The sequence below is a fragment of the Elephas maximus genome, chromosome X (genome assembly GCF_024166365.1).
Source record: "Elephas maximus indicus isolate mEleMax1 chromosome X, mEleMax1 primary haplotype, whole genome shotgun sequence".
In the NCBI taxonomy this organism is placed as follows: Eukaryota; Metazoa; Chordata; class Mammalia; order Proboscidea; family Elephantidae; genus Elephas; species Elephas maximus.
In genome coordinates this window covers 1,665,876-1,688,864 of record NC_064846.1, presented here as the reverse complement: position 1 = coordinate 1,688,864, position 22,989 = coordinate 1,665,876, and the positions used below count along the sequence as shown (strand labels likewise).

The following is a 22,989-nucleotide window of genomic DNA, read 5'->3' as shown; positions in this document are numbered from 1 at the left end:
CAGCAACTTCCTGCAGTCCTTTCAGTTGCACAGACCCATAGCGCCCCCTCAGGCTTTAGCCTGTTGGGTGTTTTACTTTCTCTTTGGTATTTAACTTGCAATAGAAAAGTCTCCTCTATTTGAAATGAAGGATGATAAAATTATTTCTTACCTATCCTACTAACCTGGCCTGAGGGCCTCTTATCCTTCATGGAAGAAAGGGGCATTTATCCTTGATAAGGGACTGGCTCCTTTGCTGATAAGCCATCAAGCCATAGTACCCTACAAAAGGAGGCACATGAGGCTTTAGTGGATAGGAACCCAAAGGAGCGGTGGGGTGGGGGACCACAAGGCAGTAGCTGGAGGAAAGGACAGAGGAGGAGGGCACCAGTAGCTCCATTTTCAGATTTAAAAAAACCTGTTGTTGTCCAGTGGATTCCGACTCATAGCGACCCTATAGGACAGAGTAGAATGCCCCGTAGTGTTTCCAAGGGAGCGCCAGGTGGGTTCAAATTGCTGACCTTGTGGTTAGCAGCCGCAAACTGAAACACTATGCCACCAGAGTTTCCCACTTTCCAGATAGGGCTCCCAAATTTGACCCTGAAATGTGGGGCCAGCTCACTGGGGACAGGATATGAGTCTGACCCTCCCTCCCTCCTTCACCCTGCAAAGCCCAGAATCAGCCTGCAGCCTTGGCCCTACAGATGGACTGCTGAAGCCGCTGGGGTGTCTTTTTTTTTTTTTTTTAACTGTGTTTTAAGTGAAAGCTTACAAATCAAGTCGGACTCTCATACAAAAACTTATATGCACCTTGCTATGTACTGCTATTTGCTCCCCCCTCAATGAGTCAGCACACTCCTCCTCTCCACCCTGTACTCCCCGTGTCCATTCAGCCAGCTTCTGGCCTCCTCATCTCCCATCCAGACTGGAGCTGTCCACATAGTCTCATATGTCTACTTGAGCCAAGAAACTCACCAGTATCATTTTCTGTCTTACAGTCCAGTCCAATCCCTGCCTGAAGAGTTGGCTTTGGGAATGGTCCCAGTCTTGGACTAACAGAATGTCTGGGGACCATGACCGCAGGGGTCCTTCTAGTCTCAGTCAGACCATTAAGTCTGGTCTTTTTATGAGAATTTGGGGTCTGCAACCCACTGCTCTCTTGCTAGCTCAGGGGTTTGCTGTTGTGTTTCCAATCAGGGCAGTCATCCTTTGTGGCCAGGCACCATCTAGTTCTTCTGGTCTCAGGATGATGAAGTCTCTGGTTTATGTGGTCCTTTCTCTCTCAAGGGCTCATACTTACCTTGTGTCTTTGGTGTTCTTCATTCTTCCTTGCTCCAGGTGGGTTGAGACCAATTGATGCATCGTAGATGGCCATTAGCTAGTGTTTAAGACCCCAGACGCCACTCTCCAACGAGGCATGCAGAATGTTTTCATAATAGAGTGTATTATGCCAATTGACATACATGTCCCCTGAAACCATGGTCCCTAGAGCCCTGTCCCTGTTACGCTGGCCTTCAAAGCGTTGGGTTTATTCAGGAAACTTCTTTGCTTTTGGTTTAGTCAAGTTGTGTTGACCTCTCCTGTACTGTGTGTTGTCCTTCCCCTCACCTAAAATAAGACTTATCTACTATCTAATTAGTGAAAACACCTTTCCCTCCCTCCCTCCCTCCTCCCCCATAACCATCAAAGAATATTTTCTCCTCTGTTTAAATTATTTTGGAAGCTCTTATAATAATAGTGGTCTTTTTTTTATTGTGCTTTAAGTGAAAGTTTACAAATCAAGTCAGTCTTTCATACAAAAATTTATATACACCTTGCTATATATTTTTTTATATACTCCTAGTTGCTCTCCCCCAATGGGACAGCACACTCCTTCTCTCCACTCTCTATTTTCATGGCCTATCTGCCAGCCTCTGATTCCCTCTGCCTTCTCACCTCCCCTCCAGACGGAGCTGCCCACATAGTCTCATGTGTCTACTTGGTCCTTTTCGTTTCTTATTCGGGTTATTTGTTTCCTTTCCTGTATTTCTTTAGTCAGTCTAGCCAATGGTTTATCAATTTTGTTAATTTTTTCAAAGAACCAGCTTTTGGCTTTGTTAATTCTTTCAATTGTTTTTCTGTTCTCTAATTCATTTAGTTCAGCTCTAATTTTTATTATTTGTTTTCTTCTGGTGCCTGATGGATTCTTTTGTTGCTCACTTTCTATTTGTTCAAGTTGTAGGGACAGTTCTCTGATTTTGGCTCTTTCTTCTTTTTGTATGTGTGCATTTATCGATATAAATTGGCCTCTGAGCACTGCTTTTGCTGTGTCCCAGAGGTTTTGATCGGAAGTATGTTCATTCTCGTTGCATTCTATGAATTTCCTTATTCCCTCCTTGATGTCTTCTATAACCCAGTCTTTTTTCAGGAGGGTATTGTTCAGTTCCCAAGTATTTGATTTCTTTTCCCTAGTTTTTCTGTTATTGATTTCTAGTTTTATTGCCTTGTGGTCTGAGAAGATGCTTTGTAATATTTCGATGTTTTGGACTCTGCAAAGGTTTGTTTTATGACCTAATATGTGGTCTATTCTAGAGAATGTTCCATGTGCACTAGAAAAAAAAGTATACTTTGCAGCCGTTGGGTGGAGAGTTCTGTATAAGTCAATGAGGTCAGGTTGGTTGATTGTTGCAATTAGGTCTTCCGTGTCTCTATTGAGCTTCTTACTGGATGTCCTGTCCTTCTCCGAAAGTGGTGTGTTGAAGTCTCCTACTATAACTGTGGAGGTGTCTATCTCACTTTTCAATTCTGTTAAAATTTGATTTATGTATCTTGCAGCCCTGTCATTGGGTGCATAAATATTTAATATGGTTATGTCTTCCTGATCAATTGTCCCTTTTATCATTATGTAGTGTCCTTCTTTATCCTTTGTGGTGGATCTAAGTTTAAAGTCTATTTTGTCAGAAATTAATATTGCTACTCCTCTTCTTTTTTTGCTTATTGTTTGCTTGATATATTTTTTCCATCCTTTGAGTTTTAGTTTGTGTCTCTACGTCTAAGGTGTGTCTCTTGTAGGCAGCATATAGATGGATCGTGTTTCTTTATCCAGTCCGAGACTCTCTGTCTCTTTATTGGTGCATTTAGTCCATTTACATTCAGCGTAATTATAGATAAATAAGTGTTTAGTGTTGTCATTTTGATGCCTTTTTATGTGTGTTGTTGACAATTTCATTTTTCCACATACTTTTTTGTGCTGAGACGTTTTTCTTATTAAATTGTGAGATCCTCATTTTTGTAGTCTTTGACTTTATGTTTGTTGAGTCGTTACGTTTTTCTTGGCTTTTATCTTGAGTTATGGAGTTGTTATACCTCTTTGTGGTTACCTTATTATTTACCCCTATTTTTCTAAGTAAAAACCTAACTTGTATGGTTCTATATCGCCTTGTATCACTCTCCATATGGCCGTTCTATGCCTCCTGTATTTAGTCCCTCTTTTTGATTATTGTGATCTTTTACATATTGACTTCTGTGATTCCCTGTTATGAGTTTTTTTTTTAATTAATCTTAATTTGTTTTTGTGATTTCCCTATTTGAGTTGATATCAGGACGTTCTGTTTTGTGACCTTGTGTTGTGCTGGTATCTGATATTATTGGTTTTCTGACCAAACAATATCCTTCAGTATTTCCTGTAGCTTTGGTTTGGTTTTTGCAAATTCTCTAAACTTGTGTTTATCTGTAAATATCTTAATTTCGCCTTCATATTTCAGAGAGAGTTTTGCTGGATATATGATCCTTGGCTGGCAGTTTTTCTCCTTCAGTGCTCTGTATATGTCATCCCATTGCCTTCTTGCCTGCATGGTTTCTGCTGAGTAGTCTGAACTTATTCTTATTGATTCTCCCTTGAAGGAAACCTTTCTTTTCTCCCTGGCTGCTTTTAAATTTTTCTGTTCATCTTTGGTTTTGGTGAGTTTGATGATAATATGTCTTGGTGTTTTTCTTTTTGGATCAATCTTAAATGGGGTTCAATGAGCATCTTGGATAGATATCCTTTCGTCTTTCATGATGTCAGGGAAGTTTTCTGTCAGGAGTTCTTCAACTATTTTCTCTGTGTTTTCTGTCTTCCCTCCCTGTTCTGGGACTCCAATCACATGCAAGTTATCCTTCTTGATAAAGTCCCACATGATTCTTAGGGTTTCTTCATTTTTTTTAATTCTTTTATCTGATTTTTTTTCTGCTATGTTGGTGTTGTTTCCCTGGTCCTCCAGAAGTCCCAGTCTACATTCTAATTGCTCGAGTCTGCTCCTCTGACTTCCTATTGCGTTGTCTAATTCTGTAATTTTATTGTTAATCTTTTGGATTTCTGCATGCTCTCTATGGATTCTTGCAACTTATTAATTTTTCCACTATGTTCTTGAATAATCTTTTTGAGTTCTTCAACTGTTTTATCAGTGTGTTCCCTGGCTTTTTCTGCAGTTTGCCTTATTTCGTTTGTGATGTCTTGAAGCATTCTGTAAATTAGTTTTTTATATTCTGTATCTGATAATTCCAGGATCGTATCTTCATTTGGGAAAGATTTTGATTCTTTTGTTTGGGGGGTTGGAGAAGCTGTCATGGTCTGCTTCTTTATGTGGTTTGATATGGACTGCTGTCTCCGAGCCATCACTGGGAAACTAGTTTTTCCAGAAAATCCGCTAAAAAAAAATGCAGTCAGATCCCTATCAGAATTGCCTTTGGATTATAACCGCCACCTTGTTCCCTGTAAGGATGAAAGTCTGAGATTTGGATCATATATGCTTGGCTGTAGCTGGTTCTGTGTTTTTAGTCCAATTAGGGGTGGATTTTTGGTCCCTGGGTTTTTTTTGTTGTTGTTGTTCCTTCTCTCAGGCTGAGAGAGTGGGTTAGGAAAAGACCAAAAGAAAAAAAAAGGGGGGGGAAGCAAAGCCGCCGCGGAGCCGGAGCCGTTCTCCCTCTGGCTCAGGCAATTCCAATGTTAATGAAGCCGCCTGGGGAGGGTGGGGGAGGGATCAGCGAGATAGGAGAGTAGCACCTCAGAATATAGCCAGAGTTGCTTGTCTTGCTTGGAATGACTATTATATCTGAGATTCCCACGGGGCGTGTCGCCTATGTGTGCTGGCTGTGTGGAGATTGCCCCCGGGGGTCTGGCTCTCTGAAGCCACCCGCTGCCAGTCTAAATCCTCCCCTGCTGGGACGCTTTACTCCCGGCTCCAAAATCAGTCGCTGCCTCCCGGGGACTTCTCCTCCCGCCAGCCGCGTCGCCGTGCTGCCTCCGCGGACCAGCTGGGCCCCCTCCCGGGTTTAGTTCAGGGGAGTGGAGCAGCTCCCCGTGCTTGTGCCGTGCCAGCGCCCAGTCAAAATCCCAGCGGGACTGTTCCCCGGCTGGGACGCTGCTCTCCCAGCTCCAAGACCAGTCACTGCCTCCCGGGGACTTCTCCCACTGGCTGCGTCTCCACGCCGCCCGCGCGAACCGGCTGGGCCCCCTCCCCGGGTGAGTTCGGAGGGTAGGCCTGGGCCCCTTGTTTGCGCCGTCAGCTCCCCTGGGCTCTGCCCTAAATCGGGCGCCAAAGGTTACCTGACTGGGACGCTGGCTCCAGGCTCCGAAAACAATCGCTGCTTCCCCGTATTTGTTCGTTTTCCATCTCTAAATCTGTGTTTGTTGTTCAGGGTTCGTAGATTGTTATGTACTTGATCGATTCACTTGTTTTTCCGAGTCTTTGTTGCAAGAGGGATCCGAGGTAGCGTCTACCTAGTCTGCCATCTTGGCCCCGCCCCCCTTGCCTAGAATTTTGTTGAGGATTTTTGCATCTAAGTTCACGAGGGATATAGGTGTATAATTTTCTTTTCCCTTTAGTAGTAGTGGTGTTAACTCTTCTCTGAAACTTTGGTAGAACTCTGCAGTGAAGCCGTCCGGACCAGGGCTTTTTTTTGTTGGGAGTTTTTTGATTACCTTTTCAATCTCTTGTTTTGGGTCTATTTAGTCATTCTACAGTTTTATCTCTGTTTGTGTTCGTTTAGGTAGGTAGTGTGTTTCTAGGAATTCATCCATTTCTTCTAGGTTTTCAAGTTTGTTAGAGTACAATTTTTCACAGTAATCAGATGTGATTCTTTTAATTTCATTTGGGTCTCTTGTAATAGCGCCCATCTCATTTCTTATTTGGGTTATTTGCTTCCTCTCCTGTTTTTCTTTTGTCAGTTTGGCCAGTGCTTTATCAATTTTGTTGATTTTTTTCAAAAAACCAGCTTTTGGTCTTGTTAATTCTTTCAGTTGTTTTTCTGTTTTCTATTTCATTTAGTTCAGCTCTAATTTTTATTATTTGTTTTCTTCTGGTGCCTGAGGGTTTCTTTTGTTGCTCTCTTTCTATTTGTTCAAGTTGTAGGGATAATTCTTTGATTTTAGCCCTTTCTTCTTTTTGGATGTGTGCATTTATTGATATAAGTTGGCCTCTGAGCACCGCTCTTGCTGTGTCCCAAAGGTTCTGATAGGAAGTGTTTTCATTCTCATTGGATTTTCTGAATTTCTTTATTCCATCCTTAATGTCTTCTATAATCCAGTCTTTTTTGAGCGGGGTATTGTTCAGTTTCCAAGTCTTTGATTTCTTTTCCCTGCTTTCCCTGTTATTGATTTCCACTTTTATGGCCTTATGGTCAGAGATGATGCTTTGTAATATTTCAATGTTTTGGATTCTGCTTAGGCTTGCTTTAAGCCCTAATATATGGTCTATTCTAGAGAATGTTCCATGTGCACTAGAAAAGAAATCATACTTGGTCGCTGTTGGTTGGAGTGTTCTGTATATGTGTACGAGGTCAAGTTGGTTGATTGTAGCATTTAGATCTTCCGTGTCTTTATTGAGCTTCTTTCTGGATGTCCTGTCCTTCACCGAAAGTGATGTGTTGAAGTCTCCTACTATTATTGTGGAGCTGTCTATCTCACTTTTCAATGCTAATAGAGTTTGTTTTATGTATCTTGCAGCCCTGTCATTGGGTGTATAAATATTTAATATGGTTATATCTTCTTGGTGTATTGTCCCTTTAATCATTATATAGTGTCCTTCCTTATCCTTTTTGATAGATTTAACTTTAAAGTCCATTTTGTCAGAAATTAATATTGCCAGTCCTGTTTTTGACTGTTGTTTGCTTGATCTATTTTTCCATACTTTGAGTTTTAGTATGTGTCTCTAAGTCTAAGGTGTGTCTCTTTTAGGCAGCATATAGACGGATCTTGTTTTTTTAATCCATTCTGCCACTCTCTGTCTCTTTATTGGTGCATTTAGTCTATTTACAGTCAGGGTAATTATCGATAAGTATGAATTTAGTGCTATCATTTTGAGGTCTTTTTTTGTGTGTTGACAGTTTCTTTTTCCCACTTGATTTTATGTGCTGAGTAGATTTTGTTTATATATTGTACTTTCCTCATATTTGTTGTTGTTGATTTTGTTTCTGCTGAGTCTGTATTTTCCCCTTGTATTTTATTTTGGTGAGTAGGATAGTTTGTCTCCTTTGTGGTTACCTTATTATTTGCCACTATTTTTCTAAATTTAAAACTAACTTTTATTTCATTGTATTGCCGTATCTTCGTCTCCATATGGAAGGTGTATGATTACATTTCTTAGTCCCTGTTTATTATTTTAATGTTGTCTTCGTTTATATAAAATAATATCGCTGTTACCCTGTTTTGGGCTTTTTTTTTTTTTTTACAGTCTTGCTTTGTTTTTTTTTTTTCTTTTTTTTTTGGATTTCCCTGCCTGGGTTGACTTCTGTTTGCTCTGCCCAGTGTTCTAGTCTTGGGTTGATACCTGATATTATTGATTTTCTAACCAAAGAACTCCTCTTAGTATTTCTTGTAGTTTTGGTTTGGTTTTTACGAATTTCCTCAACTTGTGTTTATCTGGAAATATCTTAATTTCACCTTCATATTTAAGAGAGTTTTGATGGATGTATGATTCTTGGCAGACAATTTTTTTCCTTCAATTTTTTAAATATGTCATCCCATTGCCTTCTTGCCTGCATGGTTTCTGCCAAGTAGTCCGAGCTTATTCTTATTGGCTATCCTTTGCAGGTGACTTTTCGTTTATCCCTCGCTGCTCTTATAATTCTCTTTATCTTTGGTTTTGACAAGCTTGATTATAATATGTCTCAGTGACATTCTTTTAACATCTACCTTATGTGGAATTTGATGAGCATCTTGGATAGATATCTTCTCATCTTTCACAATATCAGGGAAGCTTTCTGCCAACAAATCTTCAACAATTTTCTCTGTATTTTCTGTTATCCCTCTCTGTTCTGGTACTCCAATCACTCGTAGGTTATTTCTCTTGATAGAGTCCCACATGATTCTTAAGGTTTCTTCCTTTTTTTGAATTCTTTTATCTGATTTTTCTTCAAATATATTAGTGCCAAGGGATTTATCTTTGAGTTCAGAAGTTCTAGCTTCTGCTTGCTCAATTCTGCTCCTCTGACTTTCTATTGAGTTGTCTAACTCTGTAATTTTATTGTTAATCTTCTGAATGTCTGATTGCTGTCTGTCTATGGATTTTTCCAGCTTATTAAACTTTTCGTTATGTTCCTGAATAATCTTTCTAATTTCTTCAGTTGCTTTATCTGTGTGTTCCTTGGCTTGTTCTGCGTATTGCCTCATTTCCTTCCTGATGTCTTGAAGGGTTCTGTATATTAAACTTTTGTATTCTGCATCTGGTAATTCCAGGAATGCACTTTCATCTAGAAGATCCCTGGACTCTTTGTTTTGAGAGACTGTTGAAGTGATCGTGGTCTGTTTCTTTATGTGAGTTGATATTGACTGCTGTCTCTGAGCCATCTGTAAGTTACTGTATTAGTTTATGCTTGCTTACTGTGTCGTAGCTTCTTGCTTTGTTTTGTTTTGGTATACCCTTATGGGTTGCTTGAGTAAGCTAGTTTGATTATTTTCACCTTTGGATCTCTAGTGCCCTGTCCTCAGCTGGCTAGAGCTGTTATCAGGTATATCAGTCTAGGAGTCCCTTCAGTTTTATTCTATGAATTCAGCTCAGGTTTCCAGGTAGCTGATATCAAGTGTGTGGTACAGGCTCTGTCCTACAGTCCTAGAGGGGCAGGGGTGATTGGCGTATATACCGGTACCTGGTTGCAGCAGGGGGGTCATGCTCTAAACAAGGCAGGGGGCTGAGAACCGAACCGCAAGTGTCTCTGAGGAAAACGCATCTCTGTTCCCTAGAGCATGCTGGTGGGTAGGTTCTGCAGAGGGACCATGGGCACTGAAAGGTTTTGGTTGTAAGGACTGGGAGGTACCAGTTATCTTTGGACCCCTGTCACGGGTGGCTGGGTGACCTGAGTGGAGCTACCAGTCCTTAGGTCCCTGATGTAGGTAGATGAGGACCTTGTTTAATAGGCAAAGCGATGTCGAACATCAAACACCCACCTCTCCACTGCACAGCTGAAATGGTTGGAGTTTGCCAACAAGGGCCTATTCTCCCAAAATAGGCCCACACAGGTCCACGCAAAAGGGAAAGGTGCCCAAGGTCCCCGGATGGTTTATGCCTGGACAGGAGCCGCTTCTGTCCTGAGCTCCCCCAGTTAATGGAGCTAGCAAATTATCTTTTCCCCCCAGTTGCAAATTTTTTCCTTCCCCAGGGCCGGGAGGATGGCTCCAGGTGCTCACCTGGGTCTATGTCAGGCCCAGGGATTTAGCCTCTGAAGCCGGCTTGGGGGTGGGGGGGCGCGGTAAAATATCCGTGAGTACTTAGTTTTTACCAAGAGCGCGGTTCTCCTCAGGTCCTGGAGGTGTAAGTGGGCTGTGTGGCTGCTGCTTCTCCCTGAGGAAACTGCGTTCTCCCCAGGTCTCGGAGGTGTGAGTGGGCTGTGTGGCTGCTGCTTCTCCCTGAGAAAACTGCGGCCGAATGCTAGGACCAGCCCACCACGGCCGCTGCTCCGGGAATGGTGCCTGAGGGCTCCCTGTGACCCAGGTCCGGTAACTCCTCTCCGCTTCTGAACAGCCTCTTCCTCCCCCTGCCCCTCAGTTCATTGTCTAAGCTTGCTTTTGATGCTCAGGGCTCCCAGCTTGTCACAAATATACTCGTTTCACTTGTTTTTTCAGGTCTTTGTTGTAAAGACGGCTCGCCGGAAGCGTCTGTCTATTCCGCCATCTTGGCTCCGCCCTGAATAGATTTTTTAAATGTAGTATATCCATGCAATGGAATATTATTCAGTCATAAAAAGGAATGAAGTCCTGGTACATGGTACAATGTGGATGAATCTCAAAAAATTATACTAAGTGCAAGAAGCCAGACACAAAAGGTCACTGTCTTAGTTATCTAGTGCTGCTATAACAGAAATACCACAAGTGGGTGGCTTTAACAAACAAATTTATTCTCTCACAGTTTAAAGAGGCTAGACGTCCGAATTCAGGGTGCCAGCTCCAGGGGAAGCCTTTCTCTTTCTGTCGGCTCTGGGGTAAGGTCCTTGTCATTAATCTTTCCCTGGTCTAGGAGCTTCTTAGTGCAGGGACCCTGGGTCTAAGGGACTCCTGGTTCTTCTTACGTGGTGGTAATGAGGTCCCCGTCCTCTCTGCTTGCTTCTCTCTTTTATAACTCAAAATAAATTGACTCAATACACAACCTAATCCTTTGGATTGTGTCCTGCCTCATTAACATAACTGCCTCTAATCTTGCCGCATTAACACCATAGAGGTTAGGATTTACAACACCTAGGATAATTACATCAGATTTAAAAATGGAGGACAACCACACAATACTGGGAATCAGGGCCTAGCCAAGTTGACACACATTTTGGGGGGGACACAATTCAATCCATAACAGTCACATATTGTATGATTCCATTTATGTGGAACGTCCAAAATTGGTAAATCCGTAGAGACAGAAAACATGTTAGTGGTTACCAGGGAATGGGGGAAGGGAGGAATAAGGAGTGACCACCTAATGGGTACAGAGCCTCCTTTTGGGGATGATGAAAGTGTTTTGGAACTAAATAGAGGTGACAGTTGCATACCATTTTGAATGTACTGAGTGCCACTGTATTATTCACTTTACAATAATTTTATGTTATGTGGATTTCACCTCAAAAAATAAAATGTTTAAAGAAAGAATAAGGACAAAATAAAAGCATTCTCAGATAAAAGAAAATGAAGGGCATGCTTCACTAGCAGACCTTCACTACAAGAAGCATTAAAGGAAGTTCCTCGGCAGAAGGGAAATGATACTGTATGAAAAGTCACATCTTTAGGAAGGAAGAAATAAAGCATCAGAAATGATAAATACTTGGGTAAAAATGTAAGATTATTTTTCCCTTTCTTTCATCAAAATACATACGACTGTTTAAAACAATAATTTGAGATGGATAATATACCTAAAAGTAAACGTCCAAACTACAAAGCTTTTGGAGGAAAACATAAGAAAATATCTTCACGACTGGGGTAGGCAAAAGTTTCTTAGGCAGATCAGAGGAAACAATAACCAGAAAATAAAAAATTTATAAATTTGACTTCCTTAAAATTTAAAGCTTCTGCTCATTAAATACAGTTAAGAAAATGAATAGGCAAATTACATGTTGGGAGAAAACATTAGCAAAACATAACTGACAATGAACTGTTACCTAGAACACATAAAAAATATCCGAACTTCAATAATAACAAGAAAAAACAACTCAATTAAAATGGGCAAAAGATTTGAACAAACACTTCACAAAATAAGATGTGTAAATGTCCAATAAATACTTGAAAAAGTGCTTAAGGTCAATAGACATCAGGTAAATGCAAACTAAACCAACAATACAATGGCACTACGCACCCACTGGGAATGATAAAATTTACAAGACGGACAACACCGAATGTTGGTGAAGATACAGAACAAGCAGGACTCTCATCCTTTGTTAGTGGGAACGTAAAATGGTACAACCACTTTGGGAAAAGGTCTGGTAGTTTGTTTTTTTTTTAAATAGTCTTTATTTAAGCGTGTGTTGTTATTTTATGGCCTACAATTTGGTGTGCTATTTGAAAAATGCAGTATTTCAAAGTAGTATATTTTTTATTATTCATGTAGCTTTTGAATTTTTTTAACTTTTATTGTGCTTTAAGTGAAAGTTTACAAATCAAGTCAGTCTCTCACACAAAAACTTATATACACCTTAATAATACTCCCAATTGCTCTTCCCTTAATGAGACAGACTGCTCCCTCCCTCCACTCTCTCTTTTCCTGAACATTCCGCCAGCTTCTAACCCCCTCTACCCTCTCATCTCCCCTCCAGACAGGAGACGCCAGCATAGTCTCCTCACCAGCATCCCTCTCCATCCAGTTGTCCAGTCCAATCCCTGTCTGAATAGTTGGCTTTTGAAATGGTTCCTGTCCTGGGCCAACAGAAGGTCTGGGGGCCATGATCACCGGGGTCCTTCTAGTCACAGTCAGACCATTAAGTCTGGTCTTTTTACGAGAATTTGGGGTCTGCATCCCATTGCTCTCCTGCTCCCTCAGGGGCTCTCATGTTCCCTGTCAGGGCAGACATCGGTTGTAGCCGGGCACCATCTAGTTCTGGTCTCAGGCTGATGTAGTCTCTGGTTCATGTGGCCCTTTCTGTCTCTTGGGGCTCATAATTACCTTGTGTCCTTGGTGTTTTTCATTCTCCTTTGCTCCAGGGGGGTTGAGACCAATTGATGCATCTTAGATGGCCACTTGCTAGCGTTTAAGAACCCAGATGTCTCTCTCCAAGGTGGGATGCAGAATGTTTTCTTAATAGATTTTATTATGCCAATTGACTTAGATGTCCCCTGAAACCACGGTCCCCAAACCCCCACCCCTGCTATGCTGGCCTTCGAAGCATTCAGTTTATTCAGGAAACTTCTTTGCTTTTGGTTTAGTCCAGTTGTGCTGATTTCACCTGTATTGTGTGTTGTCTTTCCCTTCACCTAAAGTAGTTCTTATCTGCTATCTAATTAGTGAATACCCCGCTCCCACTTTCTCTCCCTCCCCCCTCTCGTAACCATCAAAGAATATTTTCTTGTCTGTTTAAACTATTTCTCGAGTTCTTATAATCATAGTCTTATATGATATTTGTTCTTTTGCAACTGACTAATTTCACTCAGATAATGCCTTCCAGGCAGGTTCCTCCATGTTATGAAATGTTTCACAGATTCATCACTGTTCTTTATCGATATCCACTGTGTAAATATACCATAATTTATTTATCCATTCATCCATTGATGGGCACCTTGGTTGCTTCCATCTTTTTGCTATTGTAAACAGTGCTGCAATGAACATAGGTGTGCATATGTCTGTTCGTGTAAAGACTCCTGTATCTCTAGGATATACTCCAAGGAGTGGGATTGCTGGACTGTATGGTAGTTCTATTTCTAGCTTTTGAAGGAAGCACCATATCGATTTCCAAAGTGGTTGTACCATTTTACATTCCCACCAGCAGCGTAGAAGTGTTCCAGTCTCTCCACAGCCTCTCCAACATTTATTATTTTGTGTTTTTTGGATTAATGGCAGCCTTGTTGCAGTGAGATGGACTCTCATTGTAGTTTTGATTTGCATTTCTCTAATGGCTAATGAACATGAGCATTTCCTCATGTATCCCTTAGCTACCTGAATGTCTTCTTTAGTGAAGTGTCTGTTCATCTCTTTTGCCCGTTTTTTAATTTGGCTTTTTGTCTTTTTGTAGTTGAGTCTTTGCAGCATCATGTAGATTTTAGAGATCCGGCGCTATTCGGAAATGTCATAGCTAAAAACTTTTTCCCAGTGTCTAGGCAATCTTTTTATTCTTTTGGTGAAGTCTTTGGATGAGCGTAGGTGTTTGATTTTTAGGAACTCCCAGTCATCTAGTTTTTCTTCTGCATTGTTAGTAATGTTTTATATACTGTTTGTGCCATGTATTAGGGCTCCTAATGTTGACCCTATTTTTTCTTCCATGATCTTTATCTTTTTAGATTTTATGTTTAGGTCTTTGATCCATTTTGAGTTTGTGTTTGTGCATGAGTGAGGTATGGGTCTTGTTTCATTTTTTTGCAGATGGATATCCAGTTATGCCAGCAGCATTTGTTAAAAAGTCTATCTTTTCCCCATTTAGGAAACCCTGGCGGCGTAGTGGTTAAGTGCTACAGCTTCTAACCAAGAGGTCGGCAATTTCAATCCAGCAGGTGCTCCTTGGAAACTCCATGGGGCAGTTCAACTCTGTTCTATAGGGTCTCTATGAGTCAGAATCGACTCAACGGCAGCGGGTTTGGGTTTGGTTTTTGGTTTCCCCATTTAACTGCTTTGGGGCCTTTGTCAAATACCAACTACTCATATGTGGATGGATTTATGCCTGGATTCTCAATTCTGTTCCATTGGTCTTTGTATCTGTTGTTGAACTAGTACCAGGCTACTTTGAGTACTGTGGAGGTATAATAGGTTCTAAAATCATCTAAAGTAAGGCCTCCCACTTTGTTTTTTTTTTTTTTTTTTTTCAATAATGCCTTATTTATCCAGGGCCTCTTTCCCTTCCATATGAAGTTGGTGATTTGTTTCTCCATCTCGCAAAGAATGTCGTTGGAATTTGGATCGAAATTGCATTAAATGTATAGATTGCTTTTGGTAGAATAGACATTTTTATAATGTTAAGTCTTCCTATCCATGAGCAAGGTATGTTTTCCCACTTATGTAGGTCCTTTTGGTTTCTTGCAGAAGTGTTTGTAGTTTTCTTTGTGTAAGTATTTTACATCTCTGGCAAGATTTATTCCTAAGTATTTCATCTTCTTGGGGGCTACTGTAAATGGTATTGATTTGGTGGTTTCCTCTTCGATAATCTTTTTGTTGGTGTAGAGGAATCCAACTGAGTTTTGTATGTTTATCTTGTATCCCGATACTCTGCTGAACTCTTCTATTAGTTTCTATTAGTTTTCTCGAGGATTCCATAGGGTTTTCTGTGTATGAGGTCATGTCATCTGCAAATAGAGATACTTTTACTTCTTTCTTGCCAATCTGGATGCCCTTTATTTCTTCACCTAGCCCAATTGCTCTGGCTAGGACCTCCAGCACAGTGTTGAATAACAGCGGTGATAAAGGGCATCCTTGTCCCTTGTTCCCGATCTCAAGGGGAATGCTTTCAGGCTCTCTCCATTTAGGATGATATATTCTATTGGCTTTTATAAATGCCCTTTATTATGTTGAGGAATTTTCTTTCTATTCCTATTTTGCTGAGAGTGTTTATCATGAATGAGTGTTGAACTTTATCAAATGCTTTTTCTGCCTGAATTGATAAGATCAGGTGGTTCTTATCTTTTGTTTTATTTATGTGATGGATTACATTAATTGTTTTTCTAATGTTGAACCATCCCTGCATAAAAAAAAAAATTTTTTTTTTTTGTTTTGCATACCTGGTATTAATCCCACTTGGTCATGGTGGATTATTTTTTTTATATGTTGTTGAATTCTGCTGGCTAGAATTTTGTTGAGGATTTTTGCATCTATGTTCATGAGGGATATAGGTCTGTAATTTTCTTTTTTAGTGGTGTCTTTACCTGGTTTTGGTATCTGGGATATGCTGGCTTTATAGAATGAGTTTGGGAGTATTCCATCCATTTCTATGCTCTGGAAAACCTTTAGTACTAGTGGTGTTAATTCGTTTCTGAAACTTTGGTAGAACTCTGCAGCGAAGCCATCTGGACCAGGGCTTTTTTTTGTTGGGAGTTTTTTTTTATGACCTTTTCTATTTCTTCTTTCATTACGGGTCTATTTAGTTGTTCTACCTCTGTTTGTGCTAGTTTAGGTAGGTAATGTGTTTCTAGGAATTCATCCATTTCTTCTAGATTTTCAAATTTGTGAGAACACAATTTTTCATAGTAACCTGATATGATTCTTTTAATTTCAGTTAGGTCTCTTGTAATATCTCCCATCTCATTTCTTATTCAGGTTATTTACTTCCTCTCCTGTTTTTCTTTTGTCAGTTTGGCCAATGGTTTATCAATTTTGTTAATTTTTTCAAAGAACCAGCTTTTGGTCTTCTTAATTCTTCCAATTGTTTTTCTGTTTTCTATTTCATTTAGTTCTGCTCTAGTTTTTATTATTTGTTTTCTTCTGGTGCCTGAGGGTTTCTTTTGTTGCTCTCTTTCTATTTGTTCAAGTTGTAGGGATAATTCTTTAATTTTAGCCCTTTCTTCTTTTAATATGTGTGCATTTATTGATATAAATTGACCTCAGAGCACTGCTTTCGCTGTGTCCCAAAGATTCTGATAGGAAGTGTTTTCATTTGCTTTGGATTCTATGAATTTCTTTATTCCATCCTTAATGTCTTGTATAATCCAATCTTTTTTGAGCAGGGTATTGTTCAGTTTCCAAGTGTTTGATTTCTTTTCCCTGATTTTTCTGTTACTGATTTCTACTTTTATGGCTTTATGGTCAGAGAAGATGCTTTGTGATCTTTCAATGTTTTTGATTCTGCTAAGGCTTACTTTATGACCCAATATGTGGTCTATTCTAGAGAATGTTCCATGTGCACTAGAAAAGAAAGTTTACTTGGCTGATGTTGGGTGGAGTGTTCTGTATATGTCTATGAAGTCAAGGTGGTTGATTGTGGCATTTAGATCTTCCGTGTCTTTATTGAGCTTCTTTCTGGATGTCCTGTCCTTCACTGAAAGTGGTGTGCCGAAGTCTCCTACTATTAATTATTGTGGAGCTGCCTATCTCACTTTTCAATGCTGATAGAATTTGTTTTATGTATCTTGAAGCCCTGTCATTGGGTGCATAAATATTTAATATGGTTATAACTTCTTGGTTTATTGTCCCTTTCATCATTATATAGCGTCCTTCCTTATCCTTTATGATGGATTTAACTTTAAAGCATATTTTTCAGAAATTAATATTGCTACTCCTGCTCTTTTTTGGTTGTTGTTTGCTTGATATATTTTTTTCCATCCTTTGAGTTTTAGTTTGTTTGTGTCTCTAAGGTGTGTCTCTTGTAGGCAGCATATCGATGGATCTTGTTTTTTAATCCATTCTGCCACTCTCTCTCTTTATTGGTGCATTTAGTCCATTTACATTCAGTATAATTATGGATAGGTATGAATTTAGTGCTATCGTTTTGATGTTTTTTTGTGTGTGTTGTTGACACTTTCTTTTTCCCACTTAATTTTATGTGTTGAGTAGATTGTCTTTATATATTGTCCTTTCCTCATATTCGTTGTTGTTGATTTGTTTCTGCTGAGTCTCTATTTTTTCTTGTATTTTATTTTGATGTGTAGGATAGCTAGTCTGCTTTGTGCTTACCTTATTATTTGCCTCTATTTTTCTAAATTTAAACCTAACTTTTATTTCTTTGTATCGCCTTGTCTTCCTCTCCATATGGAAGATCTATGACTACGTTTCTTAGCCCCTTTTTAGTGTTTTAATGTTGTCTTCTTTTACATAATAACATTGCTGTTTCCCTGTTTTGAGAGTTTTTTTTATTTTGATTTATTTTTGTGATTTCACTATCTGTGTTGATATCTGGTTGCTCTACCCCATATTCTAATCTTGGCTTGATATCTGATATTATGGATTTTCTAACCAGAGTACTCCTTTAGTATTTCTTGTAGTTTTGGTTTGGTTTTTAAGAATTCTCTAAACTTCTCATTATCTGGAAATGTCCTAGTTTCACCTTCGTATTTTGACAGGCAGTTCTGCTGGATATATGACTCTGCTGGCAATTTTTTTCCTTCAATTTTTTAAATAAGTCATCCCATTGCATTCGTCCCTGCATGGTTTCTGCCGAGTAGTCTGAGCTTATTCTTATTGATTCTCCTTTCGTTTATCCCTAGCTGCTCTAAAATTTCCCTATTTATTTTTGGTTTTGGCAAATTTGATTATAATATGTCTTGCTGACTTTCTTTTAAGATCTACCTTATGTGTAGTTTGATTAGCATCTTGGATAGATATCTTCTCATCTTTCACGATATCAGGGAAGTTTTCTGCCAACAAACCTTCAACAATTCCCTCTGTATTCTGTTATCCCTCCCTGTTCTAGTACTCCAGTCACTCGTAGGTTATTTCTCCTGATAGAGTCCCACATGATTCTTAAGGTTTCTTCATTTTTTTTAATTCTTTGATCTGGTTTTTCTTCCAATATATTGGTGCCAAGTGCTTTATCTTCAGTTTCACTAATTCTGAATTCCATTGCCTAAATTCTGCTCCTGTGACTTTCTATTGAGTTGGCTACTTCTGTAATTTTATTGTTAATCTTCTAAATTTCTGATTTCTGTCTCTCTATGGATTCTTGCAGCCTATTAAATTTTTCATTATGTTCTGGGATAACCTTTTTAATTTCTTCAATTGCTTTATTTGTGTGTTCCTTGGCTTCTTCTGTGTTTTGCCTGATGTCCTTCCTGATGTCTTGAAGAGTTCTGTATATTAATCTTTTGTATTCTACATCTGGTAATTCCAGGAAGACACCTTCATTCGGGAAATTCCTTGATTCTTTGTTTTGGGAGCTTGTTGAAGCGATCATGGTCTGCTTTTTTATGTGGTTGATATTGACTGTTTTCTTGAAGCCATCTATAAGTCATCATATTAATTTATTTTATCTTTACTTACTGTATCGTAGCTTCTTGCTTTCTTTTGTTTTGATATGCCAAAATAGGCTGCTTGAGTGAACTATCTTGATTATTTCTGCCTTCGAAGCTCTAACGTCCTGTCATCAGATGGCTAAAGCTGTTACCAGGTATGTGAGCCTAGGAGTACATTCACTTGTTTTATATGGATTCAGCTCAGGTGTCCAGGTAGTTGATCATCAAGTGTATGGTACAGTACAGGCTCTGTCCTACAGTCTTAGAGGGGCAGGGTAATTGTTGTAACCACAGGTATCTGGTTGCAGCAGGGAGGTCACACCTGAACAAGGCAGGGGGCTGACAACCATCTCCCAAGTACCTGTGAGGAAAGCGTGTCCCTGTTCCCCAGAGCATACAGAAGGGTGGGTTCTGCAGTCAGATCACGGGCACCCACTGCTTTTGGTTGTAAGGAACGGGAGGTGCCACTTATCCTTGAACACCTGTCCTGGGTGGCTAGGTGACATGGGTGGAGCCACCAGTCCTCAGGCCCCTGATATGTGTAGGTGAGGACCCTGTTTAATAGGCAAAGCAGTGTAAAACATCAAAAACCCACCTCTCCACCACACAGCTGAAACAGTTGAAGGCAGATCTCAAGCATATACACAGTCTTCCAACAAGGGTCTAATTTCCTGAAATGGGCCCACACAGGTCCATGCAGGGGTGAAAGGTATTCAAAGTCCATGGACCAGTTGAGCCTGGACAGGAGCTCCTTCTGTCCTGAGCTCCACAGCTTAGTGGAGCTAGCAGAATATCTTTTCCCCCAATTCTTAATTTACTCCTTCTCCAAGGCCAAGAGAATGGCTCAGAGCATGCAGCAGGACCTATCTCAGCCCCAGGGAAACCGACAGCCACTGAAGCCAGCTTGGCTGCTGAGGGCACGGTAAAATAAACCCAAGCACATAGCTTTTGCTGAGAACACCATATTTCTCTGGTTCTGGAGGTGTGAATAGATGGTGCAGCTTGCTGTTGCTCCATGAGGAAACTGCATCCTGAATGCCAGCTACTGCCAGCACGACTGTGGTCACTCCAGGGGGGCTGGTTCCCAGCAAGACAGGTCCGACAACTCATCGCCACTTCTGAACCGTCTCTCCCACCCCCTGCCGCTCAGTCCAATTTCTGAACTTTGCTGTTGATGTTTAGGGCTCCTAGATTGTCATATATATAATCGTTTCACTTGTTTTTTGTGGGTCTTTATTGTAAGAGGGATCACTGGAAGTATCTGATTACTCTGCCATCCTGCCCCCCCCCCCGGGTTGTCTTAAACCGAGTCAGGTCTCAGGACTCATCTCTCCTGTTCCAAACCCTCCAATTGGCTCCCATCTCTCCCACAGGCAAAGCCAGAGTCCTCACAGTGGTTCACAGAGCCCAAGGTGGTCCTGTTCTTTTCCTCTCTGGCCTCTCTAACCTCCCCCTTGCTCACTCTGATCCAGCCACACTGGCCTATTCGCCCTTTCTGAAACACCTCAGCCCAGACGTGCCTCAGGACCTTTGCATGGACTTTTTCCTCTCTGCAACTCTCTTCCCCCGGGGTTCGCCTGGCTCACTCCCTGACCTCCTCCAGGTCCTTCTCAAATGTCCCCCCTCAGCCAGGCTTTCCTGACCCCCTACTTAAGCATGCATGCCACCCCCACTGCTCACGGCTCATTGCCCCCCCCCCCCGCCATACCCTAGCTCCTGGAAAAGTGTTTGCCTGGCGCAATGTAGGCCCAGACACTCTCGCTCCTTAATCGGATCATGGTCTCTCACAGGGCTTGTCAGATGCCATTCTCTTGTCCCAGAGCACTCCCTGTTTGTCCTGCTCCTTCCTGCCTGTGCTCCACTTGAACAGGTGTGGGAGCAAGAGATAGGTAGGTGCATCCTGATAGGAAAGACACCTGGGACAGTAAGGCATTGCCAGCGTTTAAGGAGTGTGGGTGCATTTGAAGGTACTGGAGGGTTTTGAACAGAGTGGCAGTGTAGTTCACCTTACATGTTTAACCCACAGTCTTTCCAACTTCTATTTGTCATTCCCCACCCTTGTAGTCATTTGAGTGAAAAACCCTATAGTCTTCCTTGACTCTTCTCTTCTCCTGGCCCACATCCAGTCCATCAGCAAATGTTCTTTTACCTAAACTATCCAAAATCCTGAAATGGTTGAATGTCCACCAATTCTTTTTTTTTTTTTTTCTTTTTTGGTCCAGTGACTTTGTGTATTCCTTCCATCTTCTTTAACGTTTTAGTATTTAATATTCTCCCCGTAGAATCCTTCAGTACTGCAATTCGATGTTTGAATTTTTTCTTCAGTTCTTTCAGCTTGAGAAATTCCAAGCACATTCTTCCTCCATTTGGTTTTCTATCTCTTGCTCTTTGCATGTGTCATTATAATACTTTACCTTGTCGTCTTGAGCCGCCCTTTGAAATCTCCCGTTCAGCTCTTTTACTTCATCATTTCTTCCTTTTGCTTTAGCTACTCGAAGTTCAAGAGCAAGTTTGAGTCTCTTCTGACATCCATTTTGGTCTTTTCTTTCTCTCCTGTCTTTTTAATGACCTCTTGCTTTCTTCATGGATGATATCCTTGATGGCATTCCACACTTATCTGGTCTTAAGTCATTATTGTTCAATGTGTGGAATGACATCAATGACATCATCCATGAAGAAAGCAAGAGGTCACTGAAAAGACAGGAAAGAAGAAAAGACGAAGATGGATGTCAGAGGAGACTCTGCAACTTGCTCTTGAACGTCGAGCAGTTAAAGCAAAAGGAAGAATTGATGAAGTAAAAGAACTGAACAGAAGATTTCAAAGGGCCTCTCGAGAAGACAAAATAAAGTATTATAATGACATGTGCAAAGAGCTGGAGATGGAAAACAAAAAGGGAAGAACACGCTCGGTGTTTCTCAAGCTGAAAGAACTGAAGAAAACGTTCAAGCCTCGAGTTGAAATAGTGAAGGATTCTATGGGGAAAATATTAAATGGTGCAGGAAGCATCAAAAGAAGATGAAAGGAATACACGGAGTCATTATACCAAAAAGAATTAGTCGATATTCAACCATTTCAAGAGGTGGCATATGATCAGGAACCGATGGTACTGAAGGAAGAAGTCCAAGCTGCTCTGAAGGCATTGGCGAAAAACAAGGCTCCAGGAATTGATGGAATATCCATTGAAATGTTTCAACAAACAGATGCAGCGCTGGAGGTGCTCACTCGTCTATGCCAAGAAATACGGAAGACAGCTTCCTAGCCAACTGACTGGAAGAGATCCATATTTATGCCTATTCCCAAGAAAGGGGATCCAACCGAATGTGGAAATTATAGAACAATACCATTAATATCGCACGCAACCAAAATTTTGCTGAAGATCATTCAAAAACGGCTGAAGCAGTATATCGACAGGGAACTGCCAGAAATTCAGGCTGGTTTCAGAAGAGGACGAGGAACCAAGGATATCATTCCTGATGTCAGATGGATCCTGGCTGAAAGCAGAGAATACCAGAAGGATGTTTACCTGTGTTTTATTGATTATGCAAAGGCATTTGACTGTGTGGATCATAACAAACTATGGATAACACTGCGAAGAATGGGAATTCTGGAACACTTAATTGTGCCCGTTTAGAACCTTTACATAGATCAAGAGGCAGTTGTTCGGACAGAAAAAGGGGATACTGATTGGTTTAAAGTCAGGAAAGGTATGTGTCAGGCGTGTATTCTTTCACCATACCTATTTAATCTGTATGCTGAACAAATAACCCGAGAGCTGAACTATATGAGGAAGAACGGGGCATCAATTTTGGAGGAAGACTCATTAACAACCTGCGTTATGCAGATGACACAACCTTGCTTGCTGAAAGTGAAGAGGACTTGAAGCACAGTAATTACTAATGAAGATCAAAGACCGCAGCCTTCAGTATGGATTACACCTCAACATAAAGAAAACAAAAATCCTCACAACTGGACCAGTGAGCAACATCATGATACACAGAGAAAAGATTGAAGTTGTCGAGGATTTCATTTTACTTGGATCCACAATCAACAGCCATGGAAGCAGCAGTCAAGAAATCAAAAGACGCATTGCATTGGGCAAATCTGCTGCAAAGGACCTCTTCAAAGTGTTGAAGAGCAAAGATGTCATATTGAAGACTAAGGTGGGCCTGACCCGAGCCATGGTATTTTCAATCGCATCATATGCATGTGAAAGCTGGGCAATGAATAAGGAAGACCGAAGAAAAGTTGACGCCTTTGAATTGTGGTGTTGGCGAAGAATATTGAATATACCATAGACTGCCAAAAGAACAAACAAACCTGTCTTAGAAGTACAACCAGAATGGTCCTTAGAGGCAAGGATGGCAAGACTGCGTCTTACATACTTTGGACATGTTGTCAGGAGGGATCAGTCCCTGGAGAAGGACATCATGCTTGGCAGAGTACAGGGTCAGTGGAAAAGAGGAAGACCCTCAACGAGATGGATTGACACGGTGGCTGCAAC

General features: G+C 40.7%; 1 long non-coding RNA gene across 1 annotated transcript in view; it reads right to left on the bottom strand.

The window, feature by feature from the left end:
• Nucleotides 1–213: 213 nt before the first annotated feature.
• The window catches only part of LOC126069265 (uncharacterized), a 126,009-nt gene continuing 103,233 nt past the window's right edge, over nucleotides 214–22,989 (bottom strand). Inside the window, exon 3 of the long non-coding RNA XR_007515896.1 lies at nucleotides 214–261. This is a non-coding gene — a long non-coding RNA (uncharacterized LOC126069265). The remainder of the gene's footprint in view (nucleotides 262–22,989) is intronic.